We start from the raw sequence: 22,518 nt of genomic DNA on the forward strand, positions 1-22,518 counted from the left end.
CAGAGGATTTTGAGAGATTTAGGCCCCTGTCAGCAATGCAGAGCAGGTGTTCATTCACGGCAAAAGGGGGTTCATGTCACCCAGTAATACAACAGAGGATTTTGAAAGATTTAGGCCCCTGTCACCCAGGCACAGCAGGGGTTCATTCACGGAAAAAAGGGGGTTCATGTCACCCAGCAATAGTACAGAGGATTTTGAGAGATTTAGGCCCATGTCACCCAGGCACAGCAGGGGTTCATTCATGGAAAAAGGGGGTTCATGTCACCCAGCAATAGTACAGAGGATTTTGAGAGATTTAGGCCCATGTCACCCAGGCACAGCAGGGGTTCATTCACGGCAAAAGGGGGTTCTTGTCACCCAGCAATACAACAGAGGATTTTGAGAGATTTCGGCCCCTGTCAGCAATGCAGAACAGGGGGTCATTCACGGCAAAAGGGGGTTCATGTCACCCAGCAATAGAACAGAGGATTTTGAGAGATTTAGGCCCCTGTCACCCAGGCACAGCAGGGGTTCATTCACGGCAAAAGGGGGTTCATGTCACCCAGCAATACAACAGAGGATTTTGAGAGATTTAGGCCCTTGTCACCCAGGCACAGCAGGGGTTCATTCACAGCAAAAGGGGGTTCATGTCACCCAGCAATAGAACAGAGGATTTTGAGAGATTTAGGCCCCTGTCACCCAGGCACAGCAGGGGTTCATTCACGGCAAAAGGGGGTTCATGTCACCCAGCAATAGAACAGAGGATTTTGAGAGATTTAGGCCCCTGTCACCCAGGCTCAGCAGGGGTTTGTATACGCCAAAAATGGTAAAATGTCACCCGACAATTTAAAATAAGAATTTTTTCAATTTAGGGCACTTAAATTGGCTCTTTTTTAAATTAAAATGGCTATAAAATAGTCCTTGAAAAGGCTAGAGGGATGTAAAAGGCAGTAAAATGTTTGTTTGCTCTGCAAACAAATGTGGATAAGGAAATAACTTAAAATGAAATAAAATAACTAAAAATTACAAATTATTAACCTGCAACTCAGAGAAGGAGGTCGATATGGAGTCGGAGGTTGAGGAGGCGGTGAATGTGGTGTTGTAGGTGGAGGCAGCAATGGAGGAGGAGGAGGTAGCCAACAATGTTTTTTTTTATTTTTTATTGGGGTAGGTAGCCCCCAAAATATTGGGACAAATAACAAAACAAAATACAAAGAATCTTTGCACTTGACTTAAGTACAAGAATGTATGTTTGATGGTGGTATAAATGTCTATTCTGCACAAGGTACAGACAAGTCCTGAGGGATCCAAGCCTGGTTCATTTTAATGAATGTGAGCTTGTCCGCGTTGGCTGTGGACAGGCGGCTGCGTCTGTCTGTAATGACGCCTCCTGCCGTGCTAAATACACGTTCAGAGAGTACACTGGCTGCAGGGCAGGCCAGCACCTCCAAGGCATACAGGGCAAGCTCTGGCCATGTGGACAATTTGGAGACCCAGAAGTTGAATGGGGCAGAACCATCAGTCAGTACGTGTAGTCGTGTGCACAGGTACTGTTCCACCATGTTGTTCAAATGCTGCCTCCTGCTAACACGCTCCATATCAGCAGTTGGGGCTAGTTGTTGCGGCGAGGTGACAAAGCTTTTCCACATGTCGGCCATGCTAACCCTGCCTTCTGAGGTGCTGGCGCTGACACAGCTGCGTTGGCGACCTCTTCCTCCTCCCCTGCCTTCGCCTTGTGCTTCCACTTGTCCCCCGGCGTCAGTCGGGAATGCTCTCAGAAGCGCGTCTACCAGCGTGCGCCTGTAGTCGTGCATCTTCCGATCACGCACCAGTGAGGGAATTAAGGACGGCACATTGTCTTTGTAACGGGGATCCAGCAGGGTGGCCACCCAGTAGTCAGCACACGTTAAAATGTGGGCAACTCTGCAGTCGTTGCGCAGGCACTGCAGCATGTAGTCGCTCATGTGTGCCAGGCTTCCCAGAGGTAAGGACAAGCTGTCCTCTGTGGGAGGCGTATCATCTGCGTCCTCAGTATCCCCCCAGCCACGCACCAGTGATGGGCCCGAGCTGCGTTGGATGCCACCCCGCTGTGAACATGCTTCATCCCCATCCTCCTCCTCCTCGTCCTCCAGTAGTGGGCCCTGGCTGGCCAAATTTGTACCTGGCCTCTGCTGTTGCAAAAATCCTCTTTCTGAGCCACTTCTAAAAGACTGGCTTGAAAGTGTTAGAGATGACCCCTCTTCCTCCTCCTCCTCCTGGGCCACATCCTCTTCGATCATCGCCCTAAGTGTTTTCTCAAGGAGACATAGAAGTGGTATTGTAACGCTGATAACGGCGTCATCGCCACTGGCCATGTTGGTGGAGTACTCGAAACAGAGCAACAGGGCACACAGGTCTCGCATGGAGGCCCAGTCATTGGTGGTGAAGTGGTGCTGTTCCGCAGTGCGACTCACTGCAGCTGAAACTCCACTATGGCCTGCTGCTGCTCGCACAGTCTCTCCAGCATGTGCAAGTTCCACCTGGTGGGCACGTCGCATATGAGGTGGTGAGCGGGAAGGCCGAAGTTACGCTGTAGAGCAGACAGCCGAGCGGCGGCAGGATGAGAACGCCGGAAGCGCGCACAGGCGGCCCGCACTTTATGCAGCAGCTCTGACATGTCGGGGTAGTTGTGAATGAATCTCTGCACCACCAAATTCAGCACATGCGCCAGGCAAGGGATGTGCGTCAAACCGGCTAGTCTCAGAGCTGCAACGAGATTTCGCCCATTATCGCACACCACCAGGTCGGGCTTGAGGCTCACTGGCAGCAACCACTCCTCGGTCTGTTGTTCTATACCCCACCACAACTCCTGCGCGGTGTGGGGCCTGTCCCCCAAACACATCAGTTTCAGAACGGCCTGCTGACGTTTACCCCTGGCTGTGCTGAAGTTGGTGGTGAAGGTCTGTCGCTGACCGGATGAGGAGGTGGTAGAAGAGGAGGAGGAAGCCGAGTAGGAAGAGGAGGCAACAGGAGGCAAAGAATGATGCCCTGCGATCCTTGGCGGCGGAAGGACGTGCGCCAAACAGCTCTCCGTCTGGGGCCCAGCCGCCACTACATTTTCCCAGTGTGCAGTTAGGGAGATATAGCAGCCCTGGCCGTCCTTACTGGTCCACGTATCTGTGGTCAGGTGGACCTTGCCACAGATGGCGTTGCACAGTGCACACTTGATTTTATCCGATACTTGGTTGTGCAGGAAGGGCACGGCTCTCCTGGAGAAGTAGTGGCGGCTGGGAACAACGTACTGTGGGACAGCAAGCGACATGAGCTGTTTGAAGCTGTCCGTCTCCACCAGCCTGAATGACAGCATTTCAAAGGCCAGCAGTATAGAAATGCTGGCATTCAGGGCCAGGGATCGAGGGTGGCTAGGTGGGAATTTACGCTTTCTCTCAAAGGTTTGTGAGATGGAGCTTCCGTGTGACATGGTGGAGTTGCTTGGTGACGGAGGTGGTGTTGTTGGTGGCACATCCTCTGTTTGCTGAGCGGCAGGTGCCAACGTTCCTCCAGAGGCAGAGGAAGAGGCCAAGGCAGCAGCAGAAGAGGGAGCAGGAGGGGCCTGAGCCCTTTCTTGGTTTTGAAGGTGCTTACTCCACTGCAGCCCGTGTCTTGCATGTAGATGCCTGGTCATGCAGGTTGTGCTAAGGTTCAGAACATTAATGCCTCGCTTCAGGCTCTGATGGCACAGCGTGCAAACCACTCAGGTCTTGTCGTCAGAACATTGTGTGAAGAAGCGCCATGCCAGGGAACTCCTTGAAGCTCCCTTTGGTGTGCTCGGTCCCTGTTGACGGTGGCCAGTAGCAGGCGAACTGTTTTGGCGACGGCTGCTCTGCTTTTGCACCCTGCTCCCCCTTTTGCTACGCTGTTGGCTCGGTCTCACCACTACCTCTTCCTCCGAACTCTGAAAGTCAGTGACACGACCTTCATTCCATGTGGGGTCTAGGACCTCATCGTCCCCTCATCGTCTTCCACCCAGTCTTCCTCCCTGACCTCCTTTTCGGTCTGCACACTGCAGAAAGACGCAGCAGTTGGCACCTGTGTTTCGTCATCATCAGAGCGTGCTGAGGTGGTATTCCCATGTCCTCATCAGGAAACATAAGTGGTTGTGCGTCAGTGCATTCTATGTCTTCCACCCCTGGGGAAGGGCTAGGTGGATGCCCTTGGGAAACCCTGCCAGCAGAGTCTTCAAACAGCATAAGAGACTGCTGCATGACTTGAGGCTCAGACAGGTTCCCCGATATGCACGGGGGTGATGTGACAGACTGATGGGCATGTGTTTCAGGCGCCACCTGGGCGCTTTCTGCAGAAGATTGTGTGAGAGATAATGTGAACATGCTGGATCCATTGCCAGCCACCCAATTTACTAGCGCCTGTACTTGCTCTGGCCTTACCATCCTTAGAACGGCATTAGGGCCGACCAAATATCGCTGTAGATTCTGGCGGCTACTGGGACCTGAGGTAGTAGGTTCAGTAGGATGTGTAGCTGTGGCAGAACGGCCACATCCTCTCCCTGCACCAGAGGCTCCACCAACACCACCACCACGACCATGACCGCGTCCCTTATTAGATGTTTGCCTCATAGTTAGCGTTCAAAAAGCAAAGTAAAAAGTGGTTAAGTATGTTAAAAATAATTAACCGCCAATATAAACCCTGATGTAGGGTACTGCACTATTAGAGGGTTTTTTCACCCTAACCAAAAAGCTGTATTTCTGTCCTAAATGTGACAGTCACTAATGCACGTGTAATCCCAGATATGCAGTATATGAGAGGCTTTTTTCAACCCAGTATGCCAAAGCCGTGTTTTTTTGGCCTAAATGTGACAGTGATTTATGCCCGTGTAATCCCAGATGTGCAGTATATTAGAGGGTTTTTTCACCCTAACCAAAAAGCTGTATTTCTGTCCTAAATGTGACAGTCACTTATGCACGTGTAATCCCAGATGTGCAGTATATGAGAGGCTTTTTTCACCCCAGTATGCCAAAGCCGTATTTATGGTCTAAATGTGACAGTGACTTATGCACGTGTAATCCCAGATGTGCGGTATATTAGAGGGTTTTTTCACCCCAGTAACAATAAGGCTGTATTTCTGTCCTAAATGTGACAGTCACTTATGCTTGGCTAATCCCAGATGTGCAGTATATTAGAGGGTTTTTTCACCCTAACCAAAAAGCTGTATTTGTGTCCTAAATGTGACACTCACTTATGCTTGTCTAATCCCAGATGTGCAGTATATCAGAGGCTTTTTTCACCCCAGTATTCCAAAGCCGTATTTATGGCCTAAATGTGACAGTCACTTATGCACGTGTAATCCCAGATGTGCAGTATATTAGAAGGGTTTTTCACCCTAACCAAAAATCTGTATTTCTGTCCTAAATGTGACATTTACTTATGCATGTGTAATCCCAGATGTGCAGTATATTAGACGCTTTTTTCACCCTAATTAAAAAGCTGTATTTCTGTCCTAAATGTGACAGTGACTTATGCATGTGTAATCCCAGATGTGCAGTATATCAGAGGGTTTTTTCACCTTAACCAAAAAGCTGTATTTCTGTCCTAAATGTGACAGTCACTTATGCACGTGTAATCCCAGATGTGCAGTATATTAGCGGGTTTTTTCACCCTAACCAAAAAGCTGTATTTCTGTCCTAAATGTGACAGTCACTTATGCTTGTCTAATCCCAGATGTGCAGTATATTAGACGCTTTTTTCACCCTAATTAAAAAGCTGTATTTCTGTCCTAAATGTGACAGTGACTTATGCACGTGTAATCCCAGATGTGCAGTATATCAGAGGGTTTTTTCACCCTAACCAAAAAGCTGTATTTCTGTCCTAAATGTGACACTCACTTATGCTTGTCTAATCCCAGATGTGCAGTATATCAGAGGCTTTTTTCACCCCAGTATTCCAAAGCCGTATTTATGGCCTAAATGTGACAGTAACTTATGCACGTGTAATCCCAGATGTGCAGTATATTAGAGGGGTTTTTCACCCTAACCAAAAATCTGTATTTCTGTCCTAAATGTGACATTCACTTATGCATGTGTAATCCCAGATGTGCAGTATATTAGACGCTTTTTTCACCCTAATTAAAAAGCTGTATTTCTGTCCTAAATGTGACAGTGACTTATGCACGTGTAATCCCAGATGTGCAGTATATCAGAGGGTTTTTTCACCTTAACCAAAAAGCTGTATTTCTGTCCTAAATGTGACAGTCACTTATGCACGTGTAATCCCAGATGTGCAGTATATTAGCGGGTTTTTTCACACTAACCAAAAAGCTGTATTTCTGTCCTAAATGTGACAGTCACTTATGCTTGTCTAATCCCAGATGTGCAGTATATTAGAGGGTTTTTTCACCCCAGTATGCCAAAGCTGTATTTCTGGACTTGCAGATAGCCTATGCTGGTGCACTATCGTTGCATAAAATGGCTGCCGATCATGTATTGATATTGACTAACTGAAGAAAAAAAAGTTCGTTTTCAGTAGTAGTTGGCTCAGGGCAGTCTTAAAAAAATTGTGCACTGCACCAACAAAACACTTTTTCTGTAGATCGCTGAGTACATAAACCAGTTCTTGATAAGATTTCTCCCTGATCTCTCCCTCAGAGCAGTTGCAGCCTCTCCCTACACTAATCCCTGACTCCAGCTTAAATAGAGGCTGGGTAACATGCTGCAGTTGGCCAATCACAGCCATGCCAATAGTAGGCATGGCTGTGATGGCCTTTTGGGGCAAGTAGTATGACACTTGTTGATTGGCTGCTTTGCAGCCTTTCAAAAAGCGCCATAAAAATCGCCGAACACCGAACCCAGACCCGAACTTTTACGTAAATGCTCGGGTTCGGGTCCGGGTGCCAAAAACCCCAAAGTTCGGTACGAACCCGAACTTTACAGTTCGGGTTCGCTCAACTCTACTCAGAGTGTCATAGACAAATTTTCAGGCCAAGTGGAGCATTTTAAATTTGGGTAAAATTGATTCGGATCAGAATTGAATCGGTCAACCAGTTCGACTGAATCAAACCTGTATTTTTTGAGTGATTCGCTCATCTTTACTCAGGACCATGAAGGATGGCCCATTTTGATGTTTGCTATGGGGTACTGTCTCTTCTAGGAAGACCACTGAGTTGAACAAACTATGTTTTCTACATGGATCTAGACTCAACCTGTAGATTTGCCGAAATTTCACAGTTATTCCCTTAGCTTGTTTTATTTAATCCAATGGAAGTGAAAGGGATTATCTGATTGGCCTTCATTTGTGACCTCTATCAATTAGTTGGACCAAAAAGTGTCTCTGGAGGACCCAAGTCCCTGTTTTACTTAATTAGTCAATTTATTTTGGTGAGCGCCATGTAATACCTCTTTTTCCCTGTGGTGGTGCTTCTGAGGGTTTCAGTACTTCCTTCACTGTTCCCTCACAGTTTAGCGATGATTGTTGAAGGTCACAGCAGAGGGACATCCTGTGATCATTTTATTTTTGGTGACACTTTTAGCAAAAATAGATTGACTAAAATGTACTACCCCTTTAATATAGCTAACAATCAACCTCAGGGATTCTAAATAGTTGAATGAGAGGATCGGTTTTCAGTAAACCATAAGGAATCTTGAATTAATTGAATAACTTGAAAAGACCCCTAGAAACTGACTTCCTAGCTGAAAACCCCAGGATAATTCATTTTCTAGGCTTCTATTTTGTCCCTCATTGTACAGGCCCAAAACCTGAAGTTCTCAATGTTTTCAGGCAAACAGAATCAACAGAGAAAGAGAAAAGTGAGATTTACGCTTGGAGCTTTGGAAATAAATCCCTTTATTTAGATTAGGCTTCTATTGAAATGGCTCCTGCTTGTAATTAATCATTTCAATGTGTTTATATATCTGTGGGTCACTGAAATAAATTGAATTACTTACTAATAATCGTACTGCTATCTCGCTTTTCTTAGGGGAGGAAAAAATAAATTGTCTTTTTTTTCTTTTTTCGGTAAATACATAAAAACGGCAAAAAAATAAAAATTTATAGCTTGCCCAATAAATATTATGTAGATGTTGCTAGGAAAAGGTGTGCTGTATAGACTGGAGTTAAAGGGTGTTCCCAGGACTGTAATATAGATGACCTATCTGTAGGTCATCAAAATGAGACGGGTGGGAGTCAGACTCTAGACATCCCCACTAGTACTGGGTAGTGGGCATGCTGCTCCCATTTAAATCAAAGCACGGCTGCGGTACCATTTATGGCCACTATCAAGCAATGGAGCTGTGCTGTCCTTTTGCTGTTCCTAAGCACAACATTCCATACAACTGATCAATGGGTCTCTCAGGAGCCATACCCCCAATGATTTGCAATCAATGACCTATCCTAAGAATAGGTCATCAATATTACAGTCTTGTGTACTCCGTTTAAAATTAAACTCTCAAAAGATATTTAGAAATGAATTTAAGAGAGTATTCCAACTTCATGTCATTTGATGAGCTGAGACTCTAGTGGGAGATATCATGGCACTCCCATGCACGGCCACCTATCCCTTTGCACTGGCTCTCTTGCTGCAAATGTCTCAGAGATGTTGGTTCTCTGGGACTCAGGCCTAGTATTCTGAGGAGTGAGCTCCTCTCTCTCCCTCTTCTAGTACACACACTCTCTCTGAACTAGGGGTGGGCCTAAGTCCATCTCCTAGCATGTTAAAAGGGGGAAGTTAACCCTAACCTATCCATACATAACTATTGAGTGTCCAATACAATAAATCAGAACATTACATGAAACAAAATTTACTTTTGCTCACTTATATAGCGCTGAAATATTCCACAGCGCTTTGCAGACATTAACATCACAATGTCCCCCAATGGGCTCACAATCTAAGTTCCCTATCAGTATGTCTTTCGAGTGTGGGAGGAAACCGGAGTACATGGAGGAAACCCACCCAAACACTGGGAGAACATAAGAACTCCATGCAGATGCTGTCCTTGGTCTGATTTGACACTAGGACCCTAGTGCTGCAAGACACCACTGAGCCATCATGCTGCCCATACCACTTTTGCAGTTACCCTGTTCTCGGCTACAGCACATAACCAATGTATAGTAAACCAGGTATGTGAACTATACATAGGCTATTAATAGTCAAAAACTTGCTTTGGGCTGGGTGACTTGCTTTAAACTTGCCTAAAGGGAAACTGTTAGCAGTTTTGTCTATGAAAAACTGCTGACAGACATACATGGGGACAGGAAGTCATACATACTGTACATTGGGAGTGCTGTAGAAATGAACTTAGAGGGCAGCCAGGGGCACTGCCACCAGGGGTGGGCCCGCAAGGTGCATTTCTTCCAGCCTGGTGTATGAGCAATTCCACTGCCCCCCTCCTCTGCTGTGATATCCAATCAGCATACCGCTACAGTTATAGCTCAAAGAAGAGAGTAGGGGCTATGGTGCAGCTCAAACTCCAGGCCTGAAGCACTGCAGCCAGTGGGCCCCCGCCTGGTGGCACTTCTGGTGGGATTAAGAGTTCACTTTTACAGCACTAGAAGCAGCAGGATGTATGCATATAGTGCTCTCTTTAGCGCCTCCTACCTATGTCTGCCAGCAGTTTAGCATCTACAAAACTGCTGACAGACTCTCTTTTAAAAGGTTGCGCAGGTCTGTCGAAAGAAAACATCATTAGATTTCCTGAGCTGAGAACTCCATCAAATTTTGGTAAAATCTTTCCATGTATGCAACGTGTAAAATCTTAATGATTTCCTATGCGGGGAAAAAAAGTGACTGTTATTATCCCAAGTGGCCAGAAACTTTTTGCCTCATTGAATACCATTGGGGTTACACGTGAGTTGCCCCAATGCAGCAATATAACCACAAATTGCGGGTGGCTAAATGTCGACATATAGCTTTAGCCGTATTAAAGCTGTGGGGTAGTCAATGGAGGTGTAGCGTTGTTACATCTGGGTTCTTGTCCTTGCCAGGACCCCTGCACATAAGAGATCAGTAATAATATACAGGAGAAGTCGGGATGTTTGATAGTATTTTATTAGATCTGCACAATAGTAAGCAAATGAATACTAGTATGAAGTTATTGCATGTGGGGCCCTGGAGATAAAATACTTTGCACTGGGGCCCAACAGCTGGGCTACATCCCCGATTTATGTTAATGTGTTACTGTGAAGTACAGTTCAAAGACTAAGAAGAGAACACGGGTCAGGGGTGTAATCGATTATCATAGTTCATGGGGGTGTAAGAGAAAAGCACCTGTGGAGTAATGCATTCACTTCAGTTCCTGTGAGTGAACTTGCTGAAAGGGGCCCGACACAATCCTCAAATTATGAAAGGAAGCATTTCGTCATTGCTCATTCTTTCATTAGGAGGATTTAGGGCCGAAATGGTTTAAAGCTGGCACAGAAAATATTGCAGATTAATTGAGCCGCCTCAGCGCAGTAAAGCATCTGATTTCTGCTTCCCTATCCATGGGCCCTATAAAGCAAAGATGGGTCCATTAACATACAAATAGACAGCTTTCTGATTAAGGCAGCAGCCATGTAACAAGTCTGGAGAAGACCTATGTGATATCAGAGTGGAATGGAATAGGTCACATGTGATTCAGAATTCAAATGGAAAAAGGAAATGTATTCAAATGTCTGCCTGTAATATATTTTTTTTTACTAGGAAAGACACAGCAGTTCTAGGAAGCCTTTGGGGGCTGCCATTGATTTGTCCCTTTGCCAGGCCCTGATACCTAATTCAAGAACAGTTTTTTGAGGTTGGGTCATACACCTCTCTTACCTCTTCCTGAGGATCTCAAGTAGAAGACCCTTAGGTAGAAAGGAAAATAAGGGGAGCTTTACATTTACATTATAACATGAAGCCCCACCTCTGAGGAACACTTGCAAGAAAAGGTCTCTCTAAAGTACCAGATTCTGTAATATTCAGTTCACACCTTTTGCTATAGGGCTCCATTTGTCCTTGATTTCCATCTTGGTACTCTGCTGGCTCATGTTGGTTATCTACTGACTGATTCTCTTGGTAAATAAAGTAGAATAGAGGTTAGCAGTTGCCATTATCATTAGTAGTCTAAAAATTAACTGCAATTGGTACAGAAAGGCACTTTTGCTCACTCGGCCAACAGCTAATCCTCCAAACTCCCCCATGCCTATATACAAATGGCTTAGCGTGTATATGTTTTCAATGAGGAAATAGGATTAAGGCTCTTCCAGACTCCTTGGCTTATCCCATTCAGGAACAATAGGTGCAGCATGTTGAATTCCAACATGCCTGACCCTTCTTTCCCCGCAATATCTATCATCATGGGGGGGTCAGAATACCCCCATCCATATATGATAGACAGCATGTCCTGCCAAAATCAGACTATGATTAAGAAATTTATGGTTTGAAACGCATAAGCTGGCTGTGTGGATGTCCTGTACTATGTTTTTTTTAATGGTTCCTAATAAAGTTTCTGGATTCCATCTGTGTCACTGATCAGCGGGTGTGAACCCACTGTGCCACTGACTGGCTATACTCTGGAGGAGAGTGTCTAAGCAACTACCTGGTTTTCACTAGAGCCTCAGATGTTGAGGATAGACTTGAGCCATTAGGATAGTTGCCAGGGGCTACTCCAGAGCAATCCTCGAGCCAGTGGCAGCTGGTCCAGGGCGAACAGGAGGTACATGAGTAGGTACCAGAAGTAAAAGCGTAGTCAGGTAGGCGTCTTCGTTACCAGGAGCAACAGTGCAGGACCAAAGGACGAGGCAGAGGTGTAGTCAGACAGGCAAAAGGTCAGGGCAGGCAGCACAGGTACAGGTCAGGCAATCCGGATCAGCAACAGGAGAGTCAAGGCAAGCAGGCAGGGATAAGTTGGGTAGCGGAATCCAGAGACAAAGTAAAAGTCAGGAGTACACGTGAGTATCAGGAACTTAGCAAACACAAGGACCTGGACACTGAGGCATCTGGGAAGGGGGCTGAGCCACTTAAATTCCTGCAGGAGAGCCAGGGTTGGTCAGCGAGGTCACCTGATCTAACCCACACAGCCCAGGGAGTGATGCGCTCCACCCTTAGAGCAGTGTAACCTGAAACCAGCCAAACTCAAGCTGTATCCAGTTCTGAGTGGAAGCTGTGGAAGCTGTGGAGCGGAATCCTCAAAAGCAACAGCCACAGGTCACCGCCGAGCTCGGCGCCCAGAACCGCGGCGATAAGTGGGGGAACAGCGGCGTACAGCAGCCGCTGTTACAATCTGTATGATGGATTTGTGATTGGTGAATTCAGCCCACTTGAATACTATGTATATGGGCACCTAAAAGGGGTTATCCAGCTTTTTAAACTTTTTTAATCAAGAGTTGCCTGTTGTACCTGTTGAAAAATTCATGCTTATCTCCTCCATGTTGCTCTGTGCCAGCTCCTTAACTCCCTTCAGCAGTCTTCCGGTTCCTTGCTTGTAAACTTCTTAACAGACAGGGTCCCATGTGCCACTGTAGTCAATAATTTGCCCAAGTGATGACCTGTCCAAAAGCAGCATGTGACCCAGCAGTGACGTTCTGCTTGGGGACATATCACTGCTGAGACCAGTCATTGGCTTCAACGGCAGACGTTACCTCGTCTATTCAGAAGTTCATAAAAAAAAAAAATTCTACATGTACGACAGGCTGCTATCAATAATCAAATAAGTCCGAAAAGCTGGACAAACACTTTAAGCCATGGGGGAATTTTGATATTCAATGATAAGCTGGCCAGCTATATACACTGCTTATGTGCCACCCAGCTTCCTACTGAGAAAGTGAAGACTGAGATCAATCGTTGCTGGATAGTGGCCAGGTTAGGTTATTCAACCTTCCAGTTTATTGAATATATTTTTTTGCCATGTTGTTTAGTAAGAAGTGGTTGATTGTGTTCAGGATACATCACACATAATTAATAAAGTTATATTACCACCAATTTATAATTTACTACCAATTTATTAAGAACACAACAATGGTTGCCCCAGCTCCCAGAGTGAAGAAGATGAGACCCAGCCATTGATCATAGAGTTTTATACGTGCACTCAAATTATTTGCTTAGTTAAACAATTGTGAAGGGGCCAGTACAGGTTACAGGAGTCCAGAAGAGGGACATTTTTTTGAAAGAAAGATTTATAGACACCGGTTGATATCTGTAGTCGTTCAGAAACAAATAGAAATTCTGGATGATAATAATATTTCCCAAACCTTTTTATAGTAACACTTAAAGGTGTTATCTTTTGGATGCCGCTGATAGAGACAAACAAATGCTATCATGAGTCCTATGTGTAGAAAGGATGTTGTCATATCTTTAGGTTACAGACCAGGAAACGGACAGATCAACCACCATGTATTGTCCAAATCGTCAAGGACAGACAGCGACATCAGACTTGTTGATGGGACGTGCAGTGTTGTTCTGGAATACAATGAGAAGCAGGTTATTGATGGCTTATTTTATGACAAACATTATCAAAACCGGTTGCAAAACAACACAAGTGATAACTTAATGTCTACCAGACCACGTATGTCCCAGATAATATATTTCCTCTCTGATGGTTTCTCCCAGGTTGCTTAGAACATAATGTCAATAATAATATTTCCTTTGTATATCAACCGAAAAAATAGGATAAACCTAGAAATTAACAATAGAATATCTAAATCCATTGTGTTGCTTTTAGGTAGGGGTTGGTGATGGTGACATGCTCAGTTTTGAACAAAGAGTAGAGAGGGTTCAGAGCCCTCTCTTCTGGTGCTGGCCTACAACCTAACCTCCTATCCAGGGCCTAAATGGCACAAGTCTGTTTGCCCTCCACCTTTCTGTTGAATAGAGAAAAGGAAGACCTTCTGGCCAGGATAGAAAGACCTTCTGACAAGACAGGAAGACCTTCTGGACAATTTAGGAAGACTTTCTAGCCAAGACAAGAAGACATTCTGGCCTATTCTTCAGTCGTGTTTAGGTTCAAGAGAGAATGCCTTGTTTATACTTTATAATTGTGTCCTCTATGACCCAAAACTACGCCTGTCACTGTTCAATTCCTGCATCAAAACTCTGCATAATCAAGTCATTTTCATCAGGGCATCTCATGGGACCAAGCTGACCTGATGTGGAGACCTTACTGTCGACTACATATCATCTCAGCTAGGGATATTAATTTGGCTTGCTCCCATGACATGTTGTCCCTATTGACAACATATCACTAAGCAGGCCTGTAAACCGAAACGCAATGAGGGATCTGACCAACAGCGGTGGGGAAATGGTGAAGACCCCTAAAACTATATTAACAAGTTTATTATTTTAACATTCTGGGCTCATTCGGGCATTCTTTGTATACATAGAAAGACCATTTAAAGTCATTTTGACTGACCAGAGTACCTTCTGCATTTACATTACAGCAGGGCCGGACTAAGAACTTAAAGTGGCCCTGAAGAAAAACTAAAAGTTGCCCCATTTTGTAGTCAGGTCCAAACTGGCAAGAGGCAGCGCCAGCAATACCATATTGTGGTATGTTATACCACCCCAGCAAAGCCAAATACTACAGTGCATCATAAAATACTGCCCCAGCAGCAAAAATACCTCCCCAAAAACTGCCACTCTGTGATGGTCAGCACCAGCTGCCACGTTCTATCCTCCTACTCCAGTTGCTTCAGAATAGCAATACAGGAGTCAGGAGGGGCTCAGGCAGCCCATTGGGTATTGTCCTGCCTGAAAGTTTCCCTGTAGGGTCTATGACCAGTTCACCCCTGCATTACAGCATAATATAAAGTAGATATAAGACTGTGTCCAAACAACGATCTTAGTTATAGGGAAATTTTGCAGTTCTGTTTGGATTACACTTCAGTCAGACCAGGTCTAGACAACTTTTTGTTGGTGGATATCCAGAAATACTGGGATTTGAGCTCCACTGGAATGAGTTCTGTAGCAGGACAAACGAATGTTACAGCTGTGGTGTAGCCCAGCAGAGGTCCAGAGCAACTTTGCCCAATGAAGGAGATCTGCTTGGGATGGAAGTGATCAAATGTTCTTTTTTGGGTGATGTATGTAGGAATAGTGCACAAAAGTATTGCCGCAGGGAAATTGCTGTCTGATGCAGCTGGTAGGAGACTGTTGTAACACTGGAAGGAAGATTGTGGCTTAAGGACCTCAGTATAGAATGATAATGAGACAACACCTACAGCAAACAGAACCACATGCAGACCAGCTGGGTGCAGCCTGAGTGAGATGGGTCAGACATGGTCCTGGGCAAGAAAAATGGCACATAGTATAAGAAAGGGTGAATTCCAAGAAAGATAAAGAAGCTGGTCTTCCAGTTCATCCTTGTGGAGCTCATCAACCTTATTGGACATACACGGTATTAGCATTTTGAAGTACAGATGGTAACGTTCTTGATTGACTTGAGTCATCATATGGCAGTCTCATCGTCAGCGGTCTTCTGACATAGCATATCTGCCTGTTAAAACTAACTTGTCCAAGTTGCAGCCAAGTCTTCTCCCTTGTGTGTGATAATGAACGTGTTACCTCCAGTCATAGATGAATTGTTGAAAGAAAACCGTAAAATGCACTGCAACAGTTCCAGAATTTCCATCCGCTCCATTGTGCTGCCCATTGCCAGATCTCAGATTCCTGACCCATTCACTGGTTTTATTTGCTTCATTGTTTCAAACACAGCAGTAAAGTATGTTCGTTCCTGTGATATTATATTATGGATTTAGTCCCATCAGGACATATAAACTCATTCCCAAAGGAATGGCTGGTTAGCAGTAACATCCTGTACTGGACGTAGTTTTATACTGGCTTTATCATCAATAGCTGTAAACAGACATACAAATCAAAATGTCAGCAGGTTAGGCGTGTTTTTTGGATGGGAAAAATATTCTTCTTTTCCAAGTGTCTACAGACTTTTTACTTTTTGTTCTTTCTGCTCAGCCGGGTCTGTAGTCCCACAATAGTCCACAAAAAGTGTCAAAATTGTTTTTGTCTAGCCACAACTTGCAAATGAAAGGCACATCTTAGGAGATTCTAACTTTATAAACAGAAGGTCCCCACTGAGGACTCATATGTATTAGCCACCTATGGTAAAAACAGCAGCTTTTGCTCTGGAGGACTCAACGTGCCCTCAAATTATACGAACAGCCCATTGATTTCAATGAACATCATGTAAATTCTCTCCTGTGGTAGCACTACAGGTTAAAAGAACACTTGCTGTTGGGTTCCTCAGAAGAGTTGAATGTTGGAGGTTGTAGGATGAGAGCTATGTCAACAGCATAGCAGAACATACTACACTAGTTCTTTAACTCTCCAGTTTGCTGTGCTACACTATTTGCATAGCTCCCATTCACTGCAAAGTTTCCGTAAACCCGGCCACCTGTAGTTGGTGCCTAGTCCCATTTTACAGTGGAAACTGCAAGATGGAACAAGCCCTTTAAATGTGAATTCCAGAAGTTAAGTAATTAAAGGGGTTATCCAATGAAGACAACTCATGTCCATATGCCTTAGTAGTGCATCTAGACATCATAGAGAAAGTTCCCCTTTTAGACAACTGTAGCGATTTCCGCATAACTGCTAACCACTTTGAAAAATAATCAGTTAAATAAGCTATCAGCAATTTGACTCACAGAAAGGGTTCTACAAAGTTGCCTCCAGAACTTGTTGATCTTTCTAACTGATCATTGTATCAACCAACCCATGTTTTATTCATGGCATATTTTTTCAGATTTTGTCTCCACAATATGCTGTAAGTGAAGCAGAAGATTTTACTAAAATTATACACTCACCTAAAGAATTATTAGGAACACCATACTAATACGGTGTTGGACCCCCTTTTGCCTTCAGAACTGCCTTAATTCTACGTGGCATTGATTCAACAAGGTGCTGATAGCATTCTTTAGAAATGTTGGCCCATATTGATAGGATAGCATCTTGCAGTTGATGGAGATTTGAGGGATGCACATCCAGGGCACGAAGCTCCCGTTCCACCACATTCCAAAGATGCTCTATTGGGTTGAGATCTGGTGACTGTGGGGGCCATTTTAGTACAGTGAACTCATTGTCATGTTCAAGAAACCAATTTGAAATGATTCGAGCTTTGTGACATGGTGCATTATCCTGCTGGAAGTAGCCATCAGATGATGGATACATGTTCTCATTCTGTTTACACCAAATTCGGACTCTACCATTTGAATGTCTCAACATGTCTCAAATCGAGACTCATCAGACCAGGCAACATTTTTCCAGTCTTCAACAGTCCAATTTTGGTGAGCTCGTGCAAATTGTAGCCTCTTTTTCCTATTTGTAGTGGAGATGAGTGGTACCCGGTGGGGTCTTCTGCTGTTGTAGCCCATCCGCCTCAAGGTTGTGCGTGTTGGGGCTTCACAAATGCTTTGCTGCATACCTCGCTTGTAACGAGTAGTTATTTCAGTCAGCGTTGCTCTTCTATCAGCTTGAATCAGTCGGCCCATTCTCCTCTGACCTCTAGCATCCACAAGGCATTTTCGCCCACAGGACTGCCGCATACTGGATGTTTTTCCCTTTTCACACCATTCTTTGTAAACCCTAGAAATGGTTGTGCGTGAAAATCCCAGTAACTGAGCAGATTATGAAATACTCGTCTGGCACCAACAACCATGCCACGCTCAAAATTGCTTAAATCACCTTTCTTTCCCATTCTGACATTCAGTTTGGAGTTCAGGAGATTGTCTTGACCAGGACCAGACCCCTAAATGCATTGAAACAACTGCCATGTGATTGGTTGACTAGATAATTGCATTAATGAGAAATAGAACAGGTGTTCCTAATAATTCTTTAGGTGAGTGTATTTTATAGCCTAGAACTTGTAGGACCATTGAAGAAGGTAAGACTCATTATAAATAGGCTTTTCTGCTACATTATGACAGCCATACACATTAGATACATCAGCTGAACTTTGGTCAACAGCTATCTCTCCCAATTACCCAATACACCTGCCCACTCGTCTTGGCCAATCGTTTATGTGTCCTGAATAAGGATAGGTGAGAAAGTATTTGCTAGACACCTCTGTTCCCGAGAACAAATGATTGCACAGTTAAAACTTAATAAGCCCTATCCTTATCTCTCCCGATATCTGTCATTGGAGAGTTTCAGGAGGCCCCATAGACATTAGTGGTTAGCCAGTCCCACCAAAATCAGCAGATGCTGTCAACATTTATCTAATGTGTATGGCCAGCTTATGTGTGCAGGTTCAAAGTACTCAAGATCATGCTTCTGCTATAAAGTATAACGGGAAAGGAAAACCTTTTGGAAGATGTCCATGAAAAATAATTTAATCCAGAGTTCAATTTTTTGAGTCATAAATCACAAATGTTGCCTAAAACTTAACCATTCCCTGGAAATAAGTGAGCTAATGTAATTAATAACAACAGTTGTTCACAAGACTGGACTTCACCTTTCCAGGATACTGTCATTATCTCCAGGTAGTCAGATGCCCTCAGAATGTACAATAGGGCCAAAGGCAGGGGCGTAACTAGGCCCCACAGCAAATTTTTGTATGGGCCCCCCCCCCTGTGTAAACCCCGCTCCTTTGGCTAGTCACGATCTAGACCAGACCAGGCTGCCACACCATCCTTTTCCTATTATATACTGTATATTATATACATACACACACACCCTATCTGTCATGTAGTGTCATTCTATCATACTGTTGTGGGGGCCATGTCAAAGTCTTAGGCCCCTTTGACACTGGCGAGTTTTCCGCGCGGGTGCAATACGTGATGTGAACGCATTGCACCCACACTGAATCCGGACCCATTCACTTCAATGGGGCTGTGCACATGATCAGTGATTTTCACGCATCACTTGTGCGTTGCGTAAAAATCGCATCATGTTCTATATTCTGCGTTTTTCACGTAGCGCAGGTCCCACAGAAGTGAATGAGGCTGCTTGAAAATCGCATTGCATCTGCAAGCATTGCGGATGCAATGCGATTTTCACGGATAGTTGCTAGGAGATGATAGGGACCCGAACTTTATTATTTTCCCTTATAACATGGTTATAAGGGAAAATAATAGCATTCTTAATACAGAATGCTAAGTAACATGTGGCTTGAGGGGTTAAAAAATAATAAAATATTTAATTATTCACCCTATCCACTTGATCGCGCAGCCCGGCTCGTCTTCTTTCAGGACCTGGCAGGAAAAGTACCTTTGGTGACGTCACCGCGCTCACAACGTGGTGAGCGTGGTGACGTTGGAGCAGGTCCTGCTGAATGAAAGATTTCAGCAGGACCTGCGCCGACGTCACCACGCTCACCACCAGGTTGCTAGGAGATATTGTTTGTAAACTTTTAGTTTTTTATCACGTGCATGAAAAACGCATCAAAACGCATTGCACCCGCGCAGAAAAAACTGAACGCAATCATAGACAAAACGGACTGAACTTGCTTGAAAAATGGTGCGAGTTTCACTGAATGCACCCTGAACGCATCTGGAGCCAACCCGTATCGTTCGTGTGAAAGGGGCCAGCCATTCCCGTATTGCGGACCGCATATGCGGATCAGCAATAAATGGGCACCCTTCCGTGTGCATTCCGCATCAAGGATGTGGACCCATTCACTTCAATGGGTCCGCAAATCCGGAGATGCGGAAGGGTGTGAAACAGAATCACGGAACGGAACACTACGTAAGCACTACGCAGTACTTCCGTGGGGTTCCATTCCGCACTTCTGTTCCACCAAAAGATAGAACATGTCCTTTTTGCAGAATTGTGCTTTCCTGGGTAATATACCCGGAAAGGTGAACATGACATCACACTACACTGTATGTACAGCACAGTACGACCCCTGCTGTAGGATAGGCGCCCATTCTATGTATTGCTGCAGGGCTGACACCGACTGTAGTCTGTCCCCATGGTCTGAGCCCCTGGTAACCAGTGGAGTAGCTAGAAATGACTGGACCCCACAGCAAATTTTTAAACGGGCAGGCAGGCGTCATACAGTGGCATCTGATTCTTTAACATACAGGTGTTTTTACTGGACTATGACGTCGTACACGATACAAAAACGCAGTACTCCACGTTCTTGTATCCTGCACAATCCGGTAAAAAAAAAGGATACTTTTTTTTTTACAATGAAACTCTATGGTGAACGGAGGTCACTGTCATGGCATCAGTAAGAGGCATCCGAATACGTTTTTTTGCATACGTTAAACGGATGGGAAAAACGTGATGTGAACCCAGCCTTAAATGTGGGACAAAAATGTGATGTGAACTAGCGGTGCATTGTACAGTTGTACCATACTCGCCTGCTCCCCGCCGCTCCGTGATCTTCCAGTCCCCATTCTGGCCTCATACTGGTGTCCCCAAGCTGCACATGGGCGCCCAGAGGAGTGTGGCATCAGATGGATAGGGGGCCTAGAGGGCAGGGCATCCGATAAGTAGGGGGCACACAGAACAGGACTGGGGGGGGGGGCTTCTGAAAGGACAGCAGATGAATGCAGCTGGGGGGGCAAAGGACAGCAGATGAATGCAGCTGGGGGGGGGCAAAGGACAGCAGATGAATGCAGCTGGGGGGGGCAAAGGACAGCAGATGAATGCAGCTGGGGGGGCAAAGGACAGCAGATGACTGCAGCTGGGGGGGGGGGCTACATGAGATGCAGGACAGCTAGGGTTGGCAGGGATAAGCCTGGAATGTATGGGCTCCTGATAGTGACAGGCACAGCATCTTCTTTCTGCAGCACTTCCTGTCTCCCCTCTCCCTCCTGTTACTGCCGACTACAGAGCAGTCTCTGTAGCAGAAGCCGGGCTGTACTAATAGTTAGGAGAGGGAGGGGAGACAGGATCGCCCTATTAAGCAGCCAGGCTCCTCTATTATTGGTCCGTGCTGATGGGCGGGGCTTAGCTCCCTGCTCTGCTCCGAGGACATTCTAAAGCAGCAGTGAAGTGAGTGTAGAGGGGGGTGTGGCCAGTCTGACTGTTTACTACTGCTCCGGGCCCCTTGTAAGCCCGGGCCCCGAAGCAGCTGCGCTTCCCCTGCTTCCCTGGTAGGTACGCCACTGGCCAAAGGGTATAACAATTAGACAGTCGAAAGAATAATATTATGAAGCACGTATCAACCAAGACAGGCAACAAATATACAGAAGTAAGCTTACTGATACGTGACAGGATCTAGGACCCAAAGATACATCAAAAATCTAACTGCAACAAGACAAATAACGGAATCCACACAAAAACAACAGGAACAAACTTTAAGGCCATCCTGACGAGAAATGAAGAGGTCATGGCCTAGGTGCAGCTCAATTCCATTCAAGTGAATGGCGCTGAGCTGCAATATCAAGCACAGCCACCATTCAATGGACAGCGATGTGCTTGGTAAGCTGCAAAGCCGCTATGGTCCTCAAACAGCTGATCTTTAGGGGTGCTAAGTGTCGGAACCCCTGCCAGTCGGATGCCAGTGACCTAGAAATAGGATAGGTTATCAATATTAAGCATCCAGAAATCCCCTTTAAAGTCATATATTTTTAAAATTTGCTAGTTTATTAGAGCTAGGCATGTATACCTGAGTTATTCTGTCAATGACGGCCAAAAGATCTGTAATTACCTTATAATAACTGCTTTCATTAATGTCCTCTGTCCCTTTCCACTGCTCCCTTAAAGACCGTTGCTAAGGCTTGTCTGTCTTCCCTTTAGTGAAAACAGAAGACAGAGGGGCAGCATTAGGCTTCAGAGTGAGGAGGCGTGTCTCTCAGTAATCCAATCTGATTGGCTGGCAGGAAGCTGCTGACTACAGCAAGTGTGTGAGTGAAGTGAGGGAAGGCAGTTTTAGCCTCAGAGAACTGGCAGAGGAGCCATCTTGAAAAGATCCTCATATTGTAGGATTCAAAATAGCTGTAACTAAGGGAAAAGCTTAATTAAACAGTGGTATGTGAAGAAACTAAAGATTGCTTTATACATAATGCTGCAGCAGTAACTTATGCTAAAATTCTTTATTTTTTTTAATGAAAACATGAGAGTTACACTTTAAGTGTAGCATTGACAAATACAATATGTTCTAGGTAGATTCCACAAGAATATTTTTTCTTAATAGACTATTGAGAGCTACACCTACAGAGTCAGACTGGGTTTGCATAGGGCCCTCCAGTAAAATATATTCTGGGGGTCCATTGTAAAGCAGCATGCACATATAGGGCAGCAAGATACTACAAGATGATTAATTATCAGGGTCCTTGCAGTGACTTGCAGTGAAAGGGTAGGTGCTTGGGAAAGATGCTGACCTTTCTGTACCTAGAAGTCATCTCATCCACTGGATGTGCCTATAATACAGTAATAGTTTGTTAAATAATGCTTATAGGACCATAGGCTCATTGAGATGCTGTACACTGCCTATCTGTATATAGTACGGTCAAGCTACTGTGCCATGTGCTGCTTGTGCATGGTGTGCGGTATTAGGGGCCCACCTTACTCAGGGGCCCACCGGAGGATTCACCTGTTCCCCTGTAGGCCAGTCCTGCCTAGAGCATTGAATGAGATATCCTCAATTTAAATCCATATATCTTGGGGGAGATTTATAATCTCCATACGCCACT

Source organism: Bufo bufo, chromosome 10 (genome assembly GCF_905171765.1).
Source record: "Bufo bufo chromosome 10, aBufBuf1.1, whole genome shotgun sequence".
Lineage (NCBI taxonomy): Eukaryota > Metazoa > Chordata > Amphibia > Anura > Bufonidae > Bufo > Bufo bufo.